At 32.2% G+C, this 21,874-nt stretch overlaps 1 protein-coding gene and 1 pseudogene across 2 annotated transcripts in view; both read right to left on the bottom strand.

The window, feature by feature from the left end:
* The window catches only part of LOC102002740 (protocadherin-11 X-linked), a 766,031-nt gene that overhangs the window by 483,828 nt on the left and 260,329 nt on the right, over positions 1–21,874 (bottom strand). The window lies entirely within an intron of this gene.
* Positions 8,704–10,043, bottom strand: LOC101978896 (annotated as a pseudogene).

Below are 21,874 nucleotides of genomic sequence, written 5' to 3'. Positions count from 1 at the left end.
GAGAGGGAGGGAGAGAGGAGTGGGGGGAGGGGGAGAAGGGCGGGAGGATGGGGAGGGAAATGGGAGGCTGGGAGGAGGCAGAAAATACAAAAAAAAAACTTCCAAAATATGAATTTTACAAAACTTAATATGGACAAAGCACTCAGAATTGATATAGATAAAAATATCAAATTATAATTCATAGGAAAATTCAGAATTAGTCAGCATAAAGATATTCAACACTTAGGCAGGCTGATTATCAGGATTGCTTAAAATTTCAACTCTAATTGATGAACAATATCATTAGCCAGTAAATTATTTCATATGATAATATATTCTAACAGTTTTTCATTTTATAAAATCCTCAAGAAAATTAATAGAAATTGAATTTGTGTTGTTTTCCTTCTTGGAATGTTCACACCATTTTCAAATATGAAGAAATGTCAGATTTGTAAATTATTAATTGAAAATTATGCAAACTTTTCTTAATTCCAAATAGGCACACACACACACACACACACACACACACACACACACATATATATATGAATAAACCATGAAACAGAAAATTACACTGTAATATTTTTTTCACCAGTCTAAAGATAAAGCATAAAACTCTTGTTTATTGTGTATGTGAATTCTCATTAACCTTCATTTTTTTAGTCCTGATTTAACATTCAATTCCATAAAAAGTTTAGCCTGATATTAGGACTTTAAAAGTTAAAATGAACAATGTACATAATTTAGATTCAATAAATATTTATCAAAACTAACATAACAGAATAAGTCTATTCATATTTAAAGTATTGTAATACAAAACATTAGAAAATAATCTTGTATAGTAAATAATTCAGTACTCTAGACATAAGTATAGCCCATGATTCAATATGTATTGCTTTAATATTATGAGGGCATTATGTTAAATAGACTTTATATTGCAGTTCTCATTGAAATTCCTTTTCAAATTTTATTTCAAGCCAGAAAATATTTTAACTTGATACTTAAACATCTATCAGTTTTATGTATATAAAACTTGCTTTAATTCTCACATTGGAAACTTAATCCCTCAATGATACCTGCAGCACTCTATAGCTTATATTTTACCCATCATCTATGGAAGTAATGAATAAGCAAATGCATTTTCATATTATAAATATACATACAATACACACACACAAATCCTTGTGTCCACAGTATAGGGGCATCTTCTATTTTCTTGTATTAATAATCAGGTGAATGTGAAAAGGGAATCTCTTTCATTTTCTTTTTTAGTTTCATGCATATGTAAACTCAATCTTGAATATTTCTTTTATTTCTTTATTTCTTTATTATGGCTCCCTTTTTATCAGATGATATTTTTAGTAAATGTGTATATTGTTCATGTTAACATGTTCTCTGTTAATGTGTCTCAGATAATAATGTTATAATGAGTAGAATAGAGAAAATCCCTTTCCTTCCATACAATTGTAAGACATTAACTGCAATTTAAACCGTTAAAGTATCCATTTCTGTACTAAATCTAAATAAGAATAAAAGTCATTGTTTTGCATCTTTATTTTCTGGTACAATAAGGCCAACTGTTATAAATATGATTCATAATATTCTGCTTGTTTTTACAATCTTTCTTAGGTCACCACAGTCCATGTGCTTTTCTAGTACTTATCACATTGCCTAGGAATATCTAACATATCAGGAAGAAATGTTTGTAACTCAAAGTGTAAAAGGAATTAATTTTGAACCCATTACTAACTTCTGTGTAAATTATCCCACAAATTATGAAACAATGCTTTAATTAGCCAAGAATCATTTTACAAAATTAATTTTAGAGAGAATAGGTACTGATTTCTTTATATGTTCTTTCCCTATATGCCTAAAGCACAATTCCTAGAATATTTTGTTTCTACAGAAAATGTATTTCTGACTGACAGAAGACCCTGGAGAGTGAATTCAGAAATGGTGGATCAATAATTTATTTTCTCTTTCAGTAAATACTACTTAGCTCATGATCCCATGAGAATAGTATTTTAAATATGTATAACATTTACAAAAAATTCAAATTGCTTCTTTATTCCATATTCCATATTCACTGTGTTAACTTTGATTCCTCAATTAATTTGAAGACTGGAAGATTTAAAAAAGACTTGACGATTTAAAAATTCTTCACATATCAAATAATTAATTATATTGATATAATTATTTTGTTCTTCATTTCTATGTATTCATCTTTATATATATATGTATATGTATGCATGTGTGAACATTACATATAAATATATATATATATATATGTTTATATAGATGATGTATATCTCCAATGTTCTTGTATTTCCTTGTTTGGTCTTGAGCTCCTCATTAATACAGCTGCCTGTCTCAACTTTCTGATCAGTGGAGACGAGTATTTGTCACTATTCCTTGTTACTTAGCCCTTAAATAGATAATCATTTGATCCTAACTTGTTCAATAAACATCATAAGTCAAATATGTCTTCCTTAACTTGGCATTTTAGATTTAGATAGGAAGTTTCAAAAACCTGAAAGAACTATGTGGTTTCTCTTGATGTAATTTAAAATAATTATTTAGAGTCTTACCATATTCCAAAAGGTAAATATTATAGAAATTGTGTTACACTGCATGATCTGTAATAACACTATATACCTATAATCAAATGTAAATATAATAAGCCTAACTCAACAATAAAAAAATTCAAATGTTAAAATTAGGATTAGGGATTTTGTTTAGTAGTTTCAGTGGTTGCCTCGTAACCACAAGGCCTTGTATTTAGTCTCCAATCCCATAATTCCACAAAAGGCTAAAATTTAAAATAGGAAAAAAATCTTATACTATATCAAATTGTTACTAATAAAAGTCTTGGTTTTGAGAAAGTCAGCTTTCCTTTCTTGAAATATGGACACTATGAACAATAAAACTTTTTAAACATATTCCAAGCAAAAATGTAAGTACACACACCAACTAAATACAATATTAAATAAGGAAAGTTTCATTTAATGTTCCAGCAATAATAACTGTTGACAATGGATTTTTAATATTCTTATAAAAGAGTAAGACAGAATTACAACAAAATATTAAAATCATCTCCATTTCACTGAATTTTATCTTGTGTATTAGTAGGAATCTGTTTTTATTCCCTTAGGATTTGAAATACAACAGTAAATCTGTTAGAATGATAAGTTTTGAGAATTTCATTGTAACTTAACACATATAACCAATATGCAAGTAACTTTGTTCAATAAATATGACCATTTAAAACATTTAAAAACTACTTATTTTGAGGGGTAATAAGAAATATAGGTAAAATTAAGATGGCATGTGAAGGAAACAAAGCCATTACCACAATTCTAGTGACTATTTGATTCCCAAGTGTTAAAACCTCAGTCATATAAACCAAAGTGACAGGTTCAATATAAAAGACGTAGTAGCATAAGCAAGTTTAGACATGAATTGCAATTGTGGTGTGACTAAAAGATAGTCTAAGTCCCTAGATTTAATACCACTTTCCCACCACACATAGGTTCAGAAGATAAAGAGATATCAATGAATCTCTCAATCTTCTAAAAAGATTCTTCTTTTAGTAGTTGATAATTAACACAGTGACCCGCAATTGACCAAGGTCTAGAGAATAATAACGCACAATGCTCAGTCTTAAACAAAACATCCATACAATACCACCTTCTCTAGTTTCAGGGATTAATGTGGAAGACAGGACATAAGGAGTGCAATATCCAGGAGTGGTGGCTTATTAGCAAACAGTGTCTTATAGACTCAACAGGGCAGCTACACATGTAAACTCACAGCAGTTGTGACAGTAAATATAGTTTCCAACATTGTTGCTATCAGAAATTATTAGTTTTCTAGAGAAGGAAAAATAGTTTCCTCTATGAGTGTAGCCCCAAAGAGAATAGAGAAATCTGTGATTTATTACGATCTCAGAAATTTTAAAAGAAATGTGTAAAAATTGAACATTTTAATTTCATAGCTTGGTCTTGAAGGATTTAAAAAATAAAGTAAGAGGAACAAAGAGTTGGGTGGTAAATCAGTGAAGAGTCAGGAAAAGTAAGAACAATAAGATCAAAACCCATTGTATGAACTTCTCAAGGAAGTAATAAAAATTAATCAACAAAGAATACAGAGATTATGCAAAATAAAGCTATTGTATAAAAAGCAGATGTTGGCCTTCTAACCTAACAATAGAACACAACATTATTGGTTGAGTATATCTATATGTTATGAAAGTGATATTGTATAGTTCCTAACCACAAAGAGTTTACAATCTACATATGGATATAATTATATTTATCTATGTATAATTTCATAAAATTGTGTTCTTCTGAGTAATAGCAACAAAATTATGTGCTAACAAAGAGAAAGTAACCTTTATCTATGTTGTGAAATCAAAGAAGTCTCCAAAAAGAAATGACCTTGTCATTAAACAACTACAAACTTTACAAAAAATACCCATTACTGATGAGTATAAGAAGCTTTGGTTTGAATAGAAAGCATATGAAATGAGATAAAGTTCCCAAATATCAATGCAGGATTATGCTGTCCACGTGTCAGAAATTACAAGTTGCCAAAGTCAGTGTAGGGCAAATGAAGGACAATACTTCATTTCACATACTACCATTTATGCTTTTTGTTCCTTTTCTTTCCAAAGGAATTATTTTTAGTCAGTTTTACAGATTCAATAGTCAAGGAAAGTTTATCCAAAATAAGTATAAGAGACTATGGCCTAGGCTGCTTATCACGCAACTATTTTGTCTTTAGTTATCAGGAAGCCAAGAAAGTATCAAACAGTTCAGTAAGATGTCATTAATTTGAAAGAGAGCAAGGATGGGATGGTTCGGGGGGAAAATGAAAGGAATAAATAATGTAATTACATTATAACCCTCAAGATAACAGAAATACTTAAACATAAATTATCTTGTTACTCTTATTTCATGGAAAGAGGTGATGTGTTTTGCTTTATTTTACTTTCCCTTTTTTTAAATTCATTCTTTGTGAATTTCATATTTTTGTGTTAAATGACATGTTTTATTGTTTTTATTGAGCTATATATTTTTTCTCCACTTCCTTTCCTTCCTTTCTCCTCTCCTTCTATCCTTCCCCATGATCCCCACGCTTCCAATTTACTCAGCAGATCTTGTCTTTTTCTATTTCACATGTACATTAGACACATGTATGTCTCTCTTAGGGTCCTCTTTGTTGTCTAGGTTCTCTGGGATTATGAATTGTAAGCTGTTTTTTTTTTTGCTTTATGTCTAAAAGCCACTTATGAGTGAGTGCATATTATATTTGTCTTTTTGAATCTGAGTTACCTCATTCAGAGAATTTCATATATTTTGATTACATCCTTTCAGCTCCCCTAAATCCTCTCAGATCCTCCTCCTACTCTTTACCCACCAAACTTCATGTCCTTTCCTTCTCTTAAAACAAATAAAAACATGCTGTCCAATTTGTATTGGCTGACTACTCTTGAGAATGGGGTCTAGTCTAGATTTTTGGTGATTTTCCCAGTGTTATTACACTGAAGAAAACCATTTCTTTTCTTCCAGTAGCTATCAATTGTGAATAAATTTATGAAATGAACTTGGAGTTTGTTTTCACTGCCCATCATCCATGTTGGTAGTTTGTCTGGCTTGACTTTGTGAAGATCTTTGCATGCTGTCATACTCTCTGTGACTTTATATTTCTGTCTGACCCTTTGTATGTGGAAAGTGCCATTTCCTTGAAGGTATCCACTAGTTTGGGATCTTACTACAATCACTCTGTCCCATCTTCCACATGGATCCCTAAGATTAAAGAGAAGGGCACAATATATACATCACATTTTTTAAATTCATTTACCCTTTGAGGACTACAAACACCAATTGCCCTTTTGCATTCATTCCATTTTTTCTTATATTTGTTAATTTATGTTTCCCTTGAGTTTCTCATTTGATTATTTAGATAGGAACTTTCATTATAGATCATTAAGGCATGTGTCACTTATCTGTGCATTATAATTAAAAGTTATAAATTTATTTATATGAAGAAGAATGAGAATTCCTACTAATTCATAGCTTCATTCTAGAATTAATATTTATTTTTTTAGTCCTTAATGTTTTCAGACATTATATACATATATATGAATGGAAAGTATAGCTCATCATAATTTTGCAATGATATCAGATTTGCTTGTTTATAATAATTTTACTGTGTCTAAATTATCTAGCTTTTCTAAAGGTGTAGGGAGATGTGAGAAGCACTATGTGGCATTACACATGCATACTTAATTAAGTTAAGTACACTGATGTGCAAGGTACACTTCTGATGACACAATATGTTTACAAAGATATTAATGAGAGTATTCGGGACAACTTTGCAAATAAAATGCTTGAAAGTAAATATTAACAAGTATTTTAAATGTATAAAAGTATTATAGATATTTCTTTATTGACCAGTGCCATATACATATATGAATCAAAATAAGAATTTTATTCATAATTTTTGAGAATAAATGAGAAGTAATCTAACAGATGAATATGACTAGTTCCCCAAAATATTTTTAATTATATTTGTGTTTAAGATATGCCATAATCCAGCCAGGTGGAGATGGCACATGCCTTTAATCACAGCAATCGGGAGGCAGAGGCATGTGGATCTCTGTGAGTTCGAGGCCAGCCTGTCATACAAGAGATAGTTCCAGGACAGGCATCAAACTACAGAGAAAATTTGTCTCAAAAAAAATATGCCATAATCCATACTAGATAGATAGATAGATAGATAGATAGATAGATAGATAGGTAGATAGATAATACCCCTTAAGTGCTAATGGAGAAACTAATAATGCTAATTCTGTCTAGCTTAAATACTTTATGTTGTGCACAAATCTGTAAATCTGTTTTATTTCATGAGCAGTCACATTCATGATTGTTACTATGTAATAGACAATGCAGTTTCAACAGTAAAACAATAGCTTCCAGTTACATTTGGGTCAGCCTTCACTTATGATTATTAAAGACAGGATTATTTCACTATAATGTCAAAATAAAACTAATAGGCTTATGAACAGAAATGTAAAATGTAAAGTGATAAAAAGCATGTTGAATTACTTAATCAAAATAGAATGATACTTATTCTACTTGTTCATATAAACTGATTTTATCTCTTCATTTCCCCCAAATCTTAGAAAAGTTAGCAAATGTTGCCTTTGTAAATCATAAGTTACCATTATCAGTGTACCTCAGTTGTTCTCCATCTTATTTTATGAGGCATGATCATAAATATTTAAGAATACTTTGATGTGAATGAGAAATGAAATGTCTAGACATTCTTCATTTTCCTTATCAAAAAAGAGATCCCATGCTAGTAAAGCAGTAAACACCATTTTTGTTCAAACACTTAAAGACTTCCTTTTTTCTGAATTTTGAAAAAAATTTTTATTTAAAAAATTTAGATAATGCCCAGACTTAACATTTTCATAAAGATATTAGTTTAATTGGTTTGGTCGTGTTTTCTTCATTCAGTTTTTGGGTCAAAAGTATAAAACCCCAAGGAAAGCAGTGCCGTTGAAAGATGTAAATACTTTCAATTATCCAGATGGCTTGGCCCTCATGAATATTGCTTTGAAAATCAAGTTCAGCCTGGCAAGGTGGTACACACCTTTAATTCCAGCTCTCTGGAGGCAGAGGCAGGAGGATCTCTGTTTTCCTTTTTTTTTTCTTTTTTTTTAATTGAAAAAAAAATTCCGCCTCCTCCCAGCCTCCCATTTCCCTCCCCCTCCTCCCACTCCTCTCCCCCTCCCCCCACTCCTCTCCCCCTCCCTTTCCAGTCTGAAGAGCAGTCAGGGTTCACTGCCCTGTGGAAAGTCCAAAGTCCTCTCCCCTCCATCCTGGTCTAGGAAGGTGAACATCCAAACTGGCTAGGCTCCCACAAAGCCAGAACATGAAGAAGGATCAAAACCCCGTGCCGTTCTCCTTGGCTTCTCAGCAGCCCTCATTGTTCGCCATGTTCAGAGAGTCCGGTTTTATCCCATGCTTTTTCAGTCACAGTCCAGCTAGGCTTGGTGAGCTCCCAATAGATCAGCCCCCCTGTCTTCGTGGGTGGGTGCACCCCCTGTGGTCTTGACTTCTTTGTTCATGTTCTCCCTCCTTCTGCTCCTCATTGGGACCTTGAGAGCTCAGTCCAGTGCTCCAGTGTGGGTCTCTGTCTCTATCTCCATCCATCGCCAGGTGAAGGTTATATTGTGATATGCAAGATATTCATCAGTATGGCTATAGGATAGGGCCATTTCAGGTTCCCTATCCTCAGCTGCCCAAGGAACTAACTGGGGACATGGCCCTGGGCACCTGGGAGCCCCTCTAGGTCCATGTCTCTTGCCAACCCTAAGATGGCTCCCTTAATTAAGATATGTGCTTCCCTGCTCCCCTATCCAACCTTCCTTTATCCCAATCATCCCGTTTCCCCAAGTTCCCCCCATCCTCCCCTTCTCACTTTTCTTTCCCCATCTCCCCTTACCCCCTCCCATGCCACCCCCAAGATCCCAATTTTTTGCCTGGTTATGGGAAGTAGGATCTCTGTTTTCAAGGCTAGCCTGACTCACTACACAAAGTGAGTTCCAGGGCAGCCAGAGCTGTCAACACAGAGAAACCCTATCTCAAAAAAAAAAAAGTTCAGCTTAATTGCTTAATTGGAGGTAAATGCAATCGTGTCCAATGCTAGGATAATTTATTCTGCACTTGGCTGCAGGTTATACTTTTGTGGCTGGAAGAAATGTTCTTCAATGGCACTGACTAGCTCATCTAGTTGCTTTTTCAGCTGCTCCAGATCACTGTTGCCAGGGCGAGCACACAGCTCGGCATAGTACTTGATTTTGGGCTCTGTCCCGCTTGTACGCATGGTCGCCACACATCCATTGGTAAAGGTAAAGTGACCATTTGGCTGCTCTTACTGGTAGGAAGAACAGCTTTTTTATCAGGCTGACTGTCATCATAGTCGGTTGTTAGGTCCCTGATAGCAGAGATTTCAAACTTGCCACATGTTTTGGGATAATTATTCTTCCCATCATAGTTTCTCAGGTTTCTGAATAATTTTTGAATGGTGCCTTAATCGTGGCAAATAAAATATGAAGCTTTGGCAATGTGATAGCCATACACTATGTAGACGACCTTGAGCTGCTGAGACAAAGACAAATTCTTGGTCTCTAGAAAGCTTGCCAGCTCTGCACTTAGGACAGCTTCACTAACACCATCCTTGTCCAGAACAAAGGGACAGCACATACATCTGATAGCTTCTTAGAATGCAACAAACAGGACCGTCTTCCCCTGGTCTATTAGCTGTTTGGCTCTGTTTCCCATCCACTTGAAGGCAGTTAATGTTTCCTCGAAATGAAAGCCCTACTTCAAGGCAATGGCCCGCACCATCTTGGAAGAGACAGTGCTGGACAACATGTATGTGTCTTTAAGGGTGCTTCGATCTGGGTTCTTTTCTCTCCAAGACCTGAAGAGCCACCATCCCAGCAGGGCCCCCAACTCATTGCCAGAGTACACTCTCCACTCACCACTGTCTTGCTCTTCTGACACAGCAAGTCTGTCTGCATCTGTGTCATTGGCTAAGATAATTTTGGCCTTGATTTTGTCAGCCAAGGCAAAAGATAAAGTCAAGACACCTCTACCCTCCTCAGGATTTGGGTATTTGACAGTTGGAAAGTCAGGATCTGGATCTTTCTGCTGGGGGACAGCTTCAGGAGGAGCGAGTTCAAAGGCCTTGAATGCCAGCTGCACAAACTCTTGACCCACGCCATGGACAGAGGTGTGCACAAACTTCTCTTTGCTCTCCTTGTTCACACTCCTGCAGAATCCCTGTGTGGTCTGGATGATGGTCAAGTCATTCATTCGAGAATTCCCTGCTCCCATAGGAGCCCGAAGGCCAGCTGTCCCAAACTCCATCCGGGAGACAAAGCATTTCTGTAGCTCTTCTTTATTACCCTCAGCGATGAGCTGTTTCACTGACTCCAAAGTCAAGAGATTCTGGTCCCAGCGCAGCCACTGCGCGGTCTCCTGGTCCATTTGCGCGTCCATGCCCCAGTCACTGACTCCCGGAGCTGGTGTCCCTGTCGCCACCGACGCCACCGCCATCCCACCGCAGCCACCACCACCGCCATCCCACCGCAGCCACAACCGGGTGTAGGAGGCTGGGTCACCCTCTAAAGTCTTCCTAAGTTACATGTTGGATCGATATTTTTGTTCTGACTTACTAATTTGCCTCTTTTAAATGAAAGATTTCTATTAAACCTTAGGATAATGTACATTATTATGGAAAGAAAACCAAACTTGCAATATTTTTGAAGGGCATATGGCTTCATAAAACTGTTGGTGGTAGATCTGTGCTGTAGTCTACAAAACCTATAGCAAACGTAATATGTGGCTCAAGAAATAAAGTAGGTACCAACTACCTGCATATAAATGCAACATTTGTGGCTGTTAGAGACTACTGTTTTAAAACAGAAGTATGCATGACCATAAATCCATATGACATTTATATAACTGAGTTCTAATCTCAATGTTCCCTGCATGTAGAACAGCCAGAACCATAAATGATATTACACATTTCTCATTAATATGCAAAAGTGGTCCTTCATACTGAACACATATTTCTTCAGTTAATGAGCATTTCATGGACTGTGCAACTGCTAAATTACATTTATAGAATCATTGAGTTGGTTTTTTAGGACTTAAGTTTCAGCATGTCTCCTTTCACTTTGATTTATAAATTAGAGTACTACATGGAAGGATTCCAAAGGGTTACTAGAGATGTTGAGTCTTTACATTTAAATTGAATATAGTTTTCATAAAATGTACTTGGGTACTAGTTTTTTTCATCATTTTAATGCATAAAATAATTTATACTAACACTAAAAATCACCAGATTTAAAATTATATTTATTTTCACTGTTTCAAAAAACCTCTCACTACTAACATGTTTTTCATTGAAAATAATAAGAACAAAAAATATTATTGCAAAATATGAAATGTATAAATGCCTCCTGGAGTTATATATCATTCAAGAAATGTTTTCAAATATTTGTGTATTTAATTTTATGACAGAGTTCCTTAACTTTTCATAAAAATTAAGATAATTAATACCTTGATATAGGAATAAAAGATAAAAATAAAGCTATTGTGGTTCAAAGAGGAATACAATTTTTCCCTCTGCACCCATTAATCTTTCTTAAATACATTGGAACTCAAAATAATTTGAAACAAATATCTCATTGCAGTTTTCATACATGAATTTTTTTTCAATGTTAATTTTTAGTGTTTACAAAAATATAATCCGCTACATATATTATTCTCACATATCTAAATATGTAGAAATTAAACCTGTCTTTTCATAGATAATTAATTTATACTGGGACAATGAGTAATTCTTGTATTTAAAATAATAAGTTTTAACAATCAATTATAATTAGTATTTAAATGCCATAATAAAAACAATTAAAAACAGATGAACAAATTAATAGTGCAGATTTTTTAATAATAAGCTCCCTGTTAGAAATTGTGATTTAAAGCTATGATTGGTAAATATGGTAGAATAAGTGAAGTAACTTTAACATACTCTTTATTAGTACTTGTACTGAAAAATCTTAAACTGCTCTTCTTTTATTTATAATTATCTTTAAATGGTTATAATTCATCTAGTCCCACTGAATTCTTTAGCATAGTTGAGCAATTGCTCATTTGATCTGAAATTTTCTCTAATTTATACAAATACTTTCGAGTAAAGTGTATAATCAATACTCTTTTAAAGATACTAAATGTTTATTAAGAGACAAATACAAATATAATAATAGCTATTTAAATTATTTCAAGAGAATATTAATTGCAGAGAAAAATAGATAAATTTTGTCTAATACCTGACATATGATGTATCTCTTTCAATAACTGGAATATAAAAATAATTAACAGTGCCATAAAATTATAATAATAAAATTTACTTATAAATATGAATGATATTTAAGTCATATGTAACTTTGAGCAAAATTGTTTTTATTTGAACACACTTTATTTTAGTTTTATTTTTCTGCTTCTTATGAATAATTTAAAACAAAAATGAATTATACAACCCACTGCAAGTTTGGCTCTTAGCAGGTCCAAACATTTGAACTTATATTACCAAATGCATTACTACGATTATATTTCTAAATTTATTTACTGTAATATTTAGTTATAAAAATCCAATTGTGTTGTGCAGGTGACAATGGGACACAGAATAATGCATTGTAAAATAATAATGAAACGTCAGTCTGTACTCAAAAACTGTAGAATAGATTGTACCATACTCATGCATGGAAGAAAAAACCTTCACAAACCTGAAAAATTATGAAAATTATAGGCTTAAATATTTCTCAATGTTATTTTATTTTCTCCTCACACAAAATTATTGTGTGCTGATTTGAAATAAAAGTACTTCTCAAAACAATCTATTTTGCAAATGGACTCAAGCTTTGATTCTATTGTTCTTGCATAATTTTAATTTCTAATATTTGGATTTAGATAATGCACAGTACTTTTATTTTAAGTGATACTAATGTATGTATTTTCAAGAGATGCACAGTTTGACTGAATTATATTTTCAAAGACAGATATTGGAGCACATCTACTTGAAGTCTTATTAAAATAATATCCAATACTTCATTACTTTTAAATAATTTCACTCTGATTTTAGAATAAAGTCCACATAACTGAAAATGTGCATTATTACAATGACAGTATATATTGTTAATAGAATGCAAGTTTTCAGTTTTCAAGGTGAAATAATAAATTAGTTAGACACATAAATTCCTAGATATAAGAAACTAAATTATAGTTTCATTTTATTTTTTGACATTAGTATTTAATTCTATCCATATCTCCCTACATAAAGCTAAGACATCAGTTGTTCCATATAATAATGGAAATTTTTAATATTTTTACAAATATTCCCTCCAGTCTCTAAAACAAAACATCATTAGAATGAAACATTGCTGCCCATTTTTGTTGAATAACAATTTGAGGAAAAAATGCTAGAATAAACTTCAACTTTTAATTTATATTTTCAAATATAACAAGTCATATCCTGTATAATTTTTCAGTACTCATATTATTAAGTGTCTAAGTCATTCTACAAAATCCAAAGACACACATTGTCATTCATATGACAAGTACCTAAAATTGGAAATATTCACATAAGCTGCAAGTTTCTAAACTATTCAATCTTAACTTTTGATGTCTGACATTGCCTATACTTTTGTTAAACAGGACTGTAACAAAAATGGGTATCTTCTCTACTATTTTTTTCTTTTTTAATTTTTTATTTATTTCTACTAATTTTTTTATTTGACTTAGTATTCTACATTTACTGTTATTCTGTTAAAATATAGGAAAAGTTGTTTACTTCTAATACAAATATGCCAGTACTAACCTTTCAAAACTGCTTTAAAGTTGAGAGATACTTAATATTATCATTTCACACTTATATGCATGGACACAAAATAAGAAATTAATACAATGTATAAATTAAACTACAAAATAGAGCAATTATGACATTCATACTACCCAGACAAATTAAGTTCTCAAGCTGCTCATGGATATTTAGGCATTAGATCCCATTAAAATCAAATGGTGTCATACAGTGAAATCTCAGAAAACATCTTATAAAGAATAAGTGATAACTTATTAACCACAGAGTCAATTTAGTGCTTCAATTTTGAGAACATTTTAAGGTTATTTATATTTTTCTTTATCAGGAAATGTTATTACAATATATTAATCAGCAGATATTTGAGGAATGTCTCATTGTGCATTGAATATCATAAAATTAGTAAAAGAAAAATCGTAAAATTTAATCAAAATAAATATTTTGAATTATTTTAAATGTAACAGTTTATATTTGGGATATATATATATATATATATATATATTACTTTGCAGTCATCACAATTCTAACAGTGTGAGAATATTTGCAACAGAAATAATATAAAAGACAAAATGCCTATGAGTAAATGTAAGTCAAAATGTACAAGTGTCATGAGAAAAATATTTAAAATAACCCTGATACAATATAGAAACTTGGTATAATCTTAGGAAAGAACATTCAGTATTACAAGGCTGATAATTCACCTGTGAAGGGAAGTGCAGGTGCTACAAACAGACTGACTGAAGTTAAGCTTTTTATGTATATCTTATTCTAGGATATTGACTTTTGAATATTTCTAAAATTTGATCTATTAAAAGTCCCCAAAATAAAGGTACTACTTTCAGATGGGATTTAATGGCCTTGAACTAAGTATGTAAATAAGTATGACCTTGAAATTCTGATTCATTTTGCCTTCATCTCCCAGGCACTGAGATGGCAAGTATGTACTACCACTCTAGATTTCATTGCCTTGGGTAATCAAACAAAAACTCCTGTTAGATGGGCACTCTAACAACTGAGCTGTATCTTCAACCTTGCCAACTAAAAGTAATTTTTAAAGAATTAAAAGTCTAAAAAAAGAGAGAAGAATCATAACTATACATTTTGTAAATTAAAAAGAATTAGTCTGATCAACAAGGTAGGTTTCCAAATCTAAATTTTGTTGAAGAAAGTTTACAATACTATTTTGAGTTCAGTCCTATTTATTCTACTTGGCTAACAGAAACTTAGAGATAATTGTCAGGTAAATCACAGAAAAATAGCCTTTTCTCCCTAAACACCACAGAGCATATGATACACACACACACACACACACACACACACACACACACACACACACACACAAAGATTTAATGATTATCAAAATTAACACAGGTTGCCAGCATGTAAATATTTTTTTTTACTAAATAATGGTTTAATTCAGAGCAAAGTACTAGCTTTCCTTCTTTTCTCTCTTCAGCAAAACTACATTTATTGCCCCATTTTCAAGGTGCAAACTTTTATTTTACTCAAATGATGCATAGCTTTACTTTTAGGTAGAAGATGTAACAGAACTGGGATTGAAAGAAATAAAACCATGACAAAGGAAAGTAAAAAGCCATTATCAGCATCCATAGTTTTACAGAGGTTAAATTGTTCAATTTATGGCAACTTTACTCCCAAGATTAATATAATTGTAGAAGATCAAGAGAAAATATGCAATGGAAGATAGCTGACACACAACTTGCTCTAAAACTGATACAACCATATCGTCAGCACTTACTAGTGTGATTTTGGAAGAAAACATACGAAAGAAGACATAGCAACAATCCTTTGACAATTATTTCTCTCTCAGTTTCTGCCAAGCTAAAAATAACATCATTTATATTTCTCAATTGGATTCACTGCCAAACAAATACAGACAACAAAAGTTTCTAAACAGCTCTACACATGGGATTATTAACATGAAACACTCAAAACAAAAAATCAATTTTGGAATAAAAAACTATAACAGAATAAAAAATTAAAGAATTCCAACATAAAAATGATTAAAATAGAAAGCAGTTTCCAGAGACTTTTTAAAAAAAATATGAAATACATGTCTGCACTTGGCAAATCTGCTTGATGTGGAAAACATAGAATTGCATTGTTCTTTTAGTAACACAAGGATCACAATGTGTTTGTAATGAGTAAATAAAAGAGAGCACTTGAAGCTTCAATATACAAATACTGCCAACTTAGGAGATTTCTGGCAATACAAAAACCATTTCAAGATTCATGCCCATACTTTCACCACAGAGAAGAAATATCTATGGTCCTCTAAGAAGAAGGAAAATGTAGATTTCGACGTAGTTTTTTTCTCTATGTCCCAAGTTAAAGATGAGCAATTAAATGTAAATTATACCTCTATATCAACACATGAAATATATTACAATTCAATTTTCTTTTCCACTAGAAATAAAGTTTTGAGTGATAATTTTCATATGCTTACTTCCTTTAAAATCTAAATAGATTTGAAACACAAAAACTTACTGAAATATTATTATCATATTTTACAGATATTTAACACATATAGGATATCATGCTGAATGTATTTCACTAGCAAAAGTATTAACTTGTAAAAAATGAAGTTTTATGAATAAAATATTCTCCTGTAATTTAAATATTAATCAAAACTGGAAGATTTGGGACAAAAAAGTAATGAAGCAGTGTGATTAAGTAAATGTATGTTTAATCATTTATAGAAGGTAATAAAGTAACTAAGTCAGAAGTGTTAATTTATGTACTGGTCCAAAACAGCACTTCAAACATATTTAGAGGTTAAATCTCTTATATATTATCATATTTTTTTTCACAAATACTAAAACTCCTGAAATTAAAGTTACTTTCTCTGATGACTGTGGTCATGATGTATGCTTTCTATCTGTTTCACATGACCATTTTCATTCTTTGTGGTAATTTTGCAACTAATATTATACTACCTCCACTTTTCATATAGATATAGCTCCAAAGAATTGCCAGCAATGAGGCTGAGTGGCCCCAAATGAGTCTCTAGAGAGAACAGGTATTTGGCATGCAATATTATGGCACTCTCATGTCTATTCATTTCTTATAAGTGGAAGTGATTGAAAACAGTAGGAACCGTTTCACTTATAGAATTCTTAACACAGACATGGAAGGTTTTTGTTTATACATAAATTTATTTATTTAGAAATTATCCATGAAATTCTAACATTATAGTAAAATTGTATAGTTCAAACAGCATATTAAAGTATTTCATAAGGTGTAAACCTTTCTTTGCCATGTTAAGATGGCTCCTTAGATGAGACATGCAAATTATACTGAAAAAGAAAAGCAATAAAATATAATTTATGTGTTAATTAGTATTCTAAAATGGCTTCCTCATCTCTCTTTTTAATACAGGATGTGGAAAACTTGCTCTACTGCTAGACAGTAATCACAAGTCTGTATGTACACAAAATCACTACTATATACATTTTGCTCTTTTGAGAAGAGTTGGTAACATCTATGCATTACCCTCTCAGACCTGAATGATATAAATTATATATTTTGTCCCGTAGCACACAGGGCAATTATATAACCTCATGAACTTTCTAAGACCTGAGAATAATTGTGTGTAGAGTTGAAAAATACACTTATCTGACAACACAAAAGACACAAAGTCTGAGAACAAATCCATACTGCCAACCTCACATCAGAATTTAAGTAGAATATGCAAACAGTTACAAAGATGTGCTTCCTAATCTGATACTACAATGTGGTTTGATTCTTCAATATGCTAAACAGACTTTCTGTTTTTCAAACAGAAATACCTAAAGGATTTGATAGACAACTTCAAAACAGAAAGATTAAAAGAAAAAAACTCACTAAAATGTAATACTTATGTTAATATGATAGCAACTAAATTTATTCAAGTGCTGATCAATGGCAAGCAATCAGAAAGTTTCATGAATTATGTATTTAAAAAGAACCGGGTGCTTTTCAGTGAAATTTCACAAGGTTAACCAACTGGTAGACATGAGTTCCCTTGAGTACAATTTTGGCTGCAGTGCTTCTACACCAGTCGATAGATAAACAATGGCAAAACAGAGATTTGTTTGAAATACATAATGAGCTGCTCTTATAAACCTCAACCTTCAAAAGTCATTATACATGAGTATTTGATACTGCAAACAATTACCGGACCTCCATTTCTCTGACACTAGCATCTGCTGTTACTTTTTATATTCCATAACTATATCTCAAAAATTATTGATAGCACAATTGTCATAGATTGACCTGTTAATGCAATTGCATTAGCAATTGAACCAACATGTTATGTTTCCTGCTACAGGATTTAAAGGATTGCCACAAGTTATTCCATTTCTCGGAAATGCCTGCTTTTGTTAAACAAGAATCCTGGATTATTTTTTTGTGTCCCCAATTCGTGAAACTATTTCTTCACTTTTCATTTTATCAAAATTTATAAAAATAAACAAAAATTTATAACATTCTTTTACCATTTGCAAATGAAATGCAGTTAAATTTGAGGCCAATGTTGAAATGTTGATAAATCAAATTTGGCATTTTAAGCATTTGCAAAAGCAGAGGGCTATCTTCAGTATTAAAGAGATTAGAAATGCTAAGAATCAATTAAATATAAGTCCAGTTGAAATCCTATTTTACTCATATTCATCTACCCTTATTCAGCAATTATTAAACAATGCAATTCTTATTTTTTATAACTCTTCACTAATACTAGATAAATATGTACTCAATAAAAAGGTATTAGTATAAATAAACTTCATTGACTCAGAAACATTTAACCTCATGTATAATTATATATACATGTCTGTGTTTATATACCAATCTTTTATAAGCCTTAGATATACCATTTAATAAAAATTGTTAATGAACATATTAATACCATCAAAAATTTGTTCAAAATAGTGACTATAGAAAAATGAAATCAAGTAGCTTTAAGACTTTACTGTCTTAAAATAAGAATCCTGATCTGGTTTATTACAATAACTGCAATAAAATATGAATACAGTCTCAGAACACTGTTAATGGTTCTTTAATCAAATCTTTTTTTTATTGAGAAAAGGAAAAAAAAAGTTTCCTTCTCCTCCCAGCCTCCCATTTCCCTCCCCCTCCTCCCACCCTTCTCCCCCTCCCCCCACTCCTCTCCCCCTCCCTCTCCAGTCCAAAGAGCAGTCAGGGTTCCCTGCCCTGTGGAAAGTCAAAGGTCCTCCCCCCTCCGTCCATGTCTAGGAAGGTGAACATCCAAACTGGCTAGGCTCCCACAAAGCCAGAACATGATGTAGGATCAAAACCCCATGCCATTGTCCTTGGCTTCTCATCAGCCCTCATTGTTCGCCATGTTCAGAGAGTCCGTTTTATCCCATGCTTTTTCAGTCATAGTCCAGCTGGCCTTGGTGAGCTCCCAATAGATCAGCCCCACTGTCTCAAATCTTAAATCACTTGCTAAAACAAAAGTCTATAAATGATAATAAAGTGTTATAAATGATCTATATGACCCAATTTCCTAAAAGAAACATAAAATGTAGTTTGTTTGATCGAATGTGTTCTAGAAACTAAGTTAAAATTCTATGAAACCCTGATTTATTTGACACAGAAATTACTCAGAAGGTAAACTGCATTTGCTGTCAAATTTCATTATCTGACTTGGGTCCATAGAACTTACATACTGGAGAGATAGAAAAACTACTCTGTCAAATTTTCTTCTGCCATCCTGCCTATACGAAGTCATGGCACATTCCAGGACAAAAACAGATTTATACAATATGTAGCCACAAACCTAGCCTTACAGAAAATACCAGAACAAAAATCACAAACCAAGGAAGCCATCAACATCCATAATAACACAAGCATCTGAAAACCCTCCACCAGCACAACTCAAAGAAGGGAAACACACAAACACTACCACCAGAAAAAAATAACTGGAGTTAACAACCACTGGTCATTAATATCACTTAATATCAGTGGATTCAATTCACCTATAAAAAGGCACAGGCTAAGAGAATGGATAGAAAAATAGGATCCAACATTCAGTTGTTTACAAGAAACACACCTCAAACTCAAAGACAGACACTACCTCAGAGTAAAGGGTTGGGAAAAGTTTTTCCAATCAAATGACTAAAGAAACAAGCAAGTATGGCTATACTAATATCTAACAAAATTGATTTCAAACTAAAATCAATCAGAAGAAAAGGAGATGGACACTTAATACTCATAACAGTAACAATTTATCAGGAGGAAGTCTCAATCCTGAATGTCTATGTCCCTAATATAAAAGCAACCACATATGTAAAGAAAACATTACTAGAACTCAAAGCATACATCAAATCCCGCACTCTAATAGTGGGAGATTTCAACATTCCTCTCACCAATTTATTCTACTCCCTTTCAAATTAATGATCAACAAATTCAACAACAATGACTGCTATGACAAGATATACCCAAGTGTAAATTTGTGGTATTTTTATACTGAGGAAACAATAGATACCTAATTGGACTCAAGACTTATTAGTAGGAAAGAATTCATGACTGGTTCTAAAAACCTCATCTATTACCTATGGATGGACATATAGAAAAATCTAACACTGACATTTTCCTAAACTGAATTCAATTCTAACTGTATTCTAAATGACTATCCTATCAAAAGATAGGAGTAGTTCTCATCACTCATCCAATAAGCTTCTTGTTGTAACAGAGAGACTATTCCAGAGATGGACAGCTTATTATAATGCAAAGAATGAAGGGCTATAAATTACCCAACTCCAAGTGACAAATCTACAATGCAACCCACACAAAGAGGGTTCAGAAAAAAAAAACAAAACAAAGAACAGGCAAAAAGATTGCAAGAGTCAGAGGAACAGGTAACTGCTGTTTGTATCTTCTAGTCATGACAAAGAAACTATACCCATGAAATCCTAAGAGTGTGGTTACCTTACTTCAATTTTGATTGTATCTGAAGGATAGAATGATGCATTCCAGATAGAGGTCAACTAAAACTTTCACAGAAATCTCCAATTTGGAGATTCTTTACCTTATTTCATTAATAACCATTAAATGTCAACAGCTGTGGTTTTGAAATTCAAAAGAAACTTCAATATACAATTAGATCTGCAAATACAGAATCTAAAAATTGGAACCTTTGAATCTAATTTATTGATTATATACTTTGTTATGAAACCATTCTTCTAAGTTCTGGTAAGGTAGACACTCCTTGGTTTTTTTTTTGTTTCGTATGTGAAACAATACTCATGCATTGGAAAAATAGTTATCCATCATAATTTCATATATATGTAGTTCCTACAAAGAATTACAAACAAGTCTTTTGAAAAGTAAACAAGAAATGAACACACATGTATGCAAAGCATAACAATACTATGTGATCTCATTTTCACTGACTCTAAAAACTGACATTTTCTCATGTTATTCTTGGCATGTAGACTTAGGAAAAAATGAGCAAGTTTTATTGCAACTCTAAAAAATTAGCATAGTCAGCTGCTCAGCTGAGCAAAAGTTTTTATGTAAAGTACTGTTAATCGACAGAGTGGTGCCATGTTGTACACTGTTGCTATTTCTTTTTATAACTGTCCTCATTCTGCCAAAATTCTGTGAATCATTCATTAGCAGCCTTAAAATGAGGTGGTATTGTGTGCAAATATCATATGCTTGACTTAAGAAAACAAACCTAGATCAATGATTGTATATATACATTTAAGTTTGAGTTTCAAAATATTAAAGCAAGATTTTCTAAAATACATTTGCTATCAGAACATATAAAGTGTAAAGGAAAAAAAAACGTAGAAGGATTCCAACTTACTGTGCTATCAGGATGTAAATATATTAGATAAAATATTTTGCAAATATTTTGAAACGTGAGCAGATCTCTTGGAAGGCTTAAAATATAAAGATGCCAAGCTGCTCAGTATCTTTATTTTTAGAAGAAAAGGGAATTTAAAATTTAATTTCCTATAAATAAGAGACTTTTTTTCATAAGTGACTGTAATTGCTACAAAACTGAAGGAAATTCAGGTGATAACACACACACACACGTTTTATATATAAAATCAAGCACAAGATTAGAATATTAAGATTTTAGGTATTCAAAAATATTCAAATTAATTTTAATACCTTTTGAATTTACAAAGAAATACTATTCTGCTTTATTTCCAGGAAACCAAATACTACTGTTACTAGAAATAATATTTATAAATCACTTATTTTCCCTGCAAAGGCAGTCAAGATATGAGTTAAAATAAGATTAAAATAGCAACTTAACCTGTTCCCTTACTATAGTAAAAATTGGAAGTTATTAATTACAATTTTAGAAACATAAAGTCCTAGGAATAGTAAAGTTGTTTCAGTATTTATATCTGAACTACAGTTTAAATTTCCTCCAGAGACCAGGCGTCCATGTTTAGGTGCTGAG

The sequence above is a fragment of the Microtus ochrogaster genome, unplaced genomic scaffold, assembly GCF_000317375.1.
Source record: "Microtus ochrogaster isolate Prairie Vole_2 unplaced genomic scaffold, MicOch1.0 UNK93, whole genome shotgun sequence".
Taxonomy (NCBI): domain Eukaryota; kingdom Metazoa; phylum Chordata; class Mammalia; order Rodentia; family Cricetidae; genus Microtus; species Microtus ochrogaster.
The sequence above is the reverse complement of the archived record's forward strand: the minus strand, read 5'-3'. Positions and strand labels throughout refer to the sequence as shown.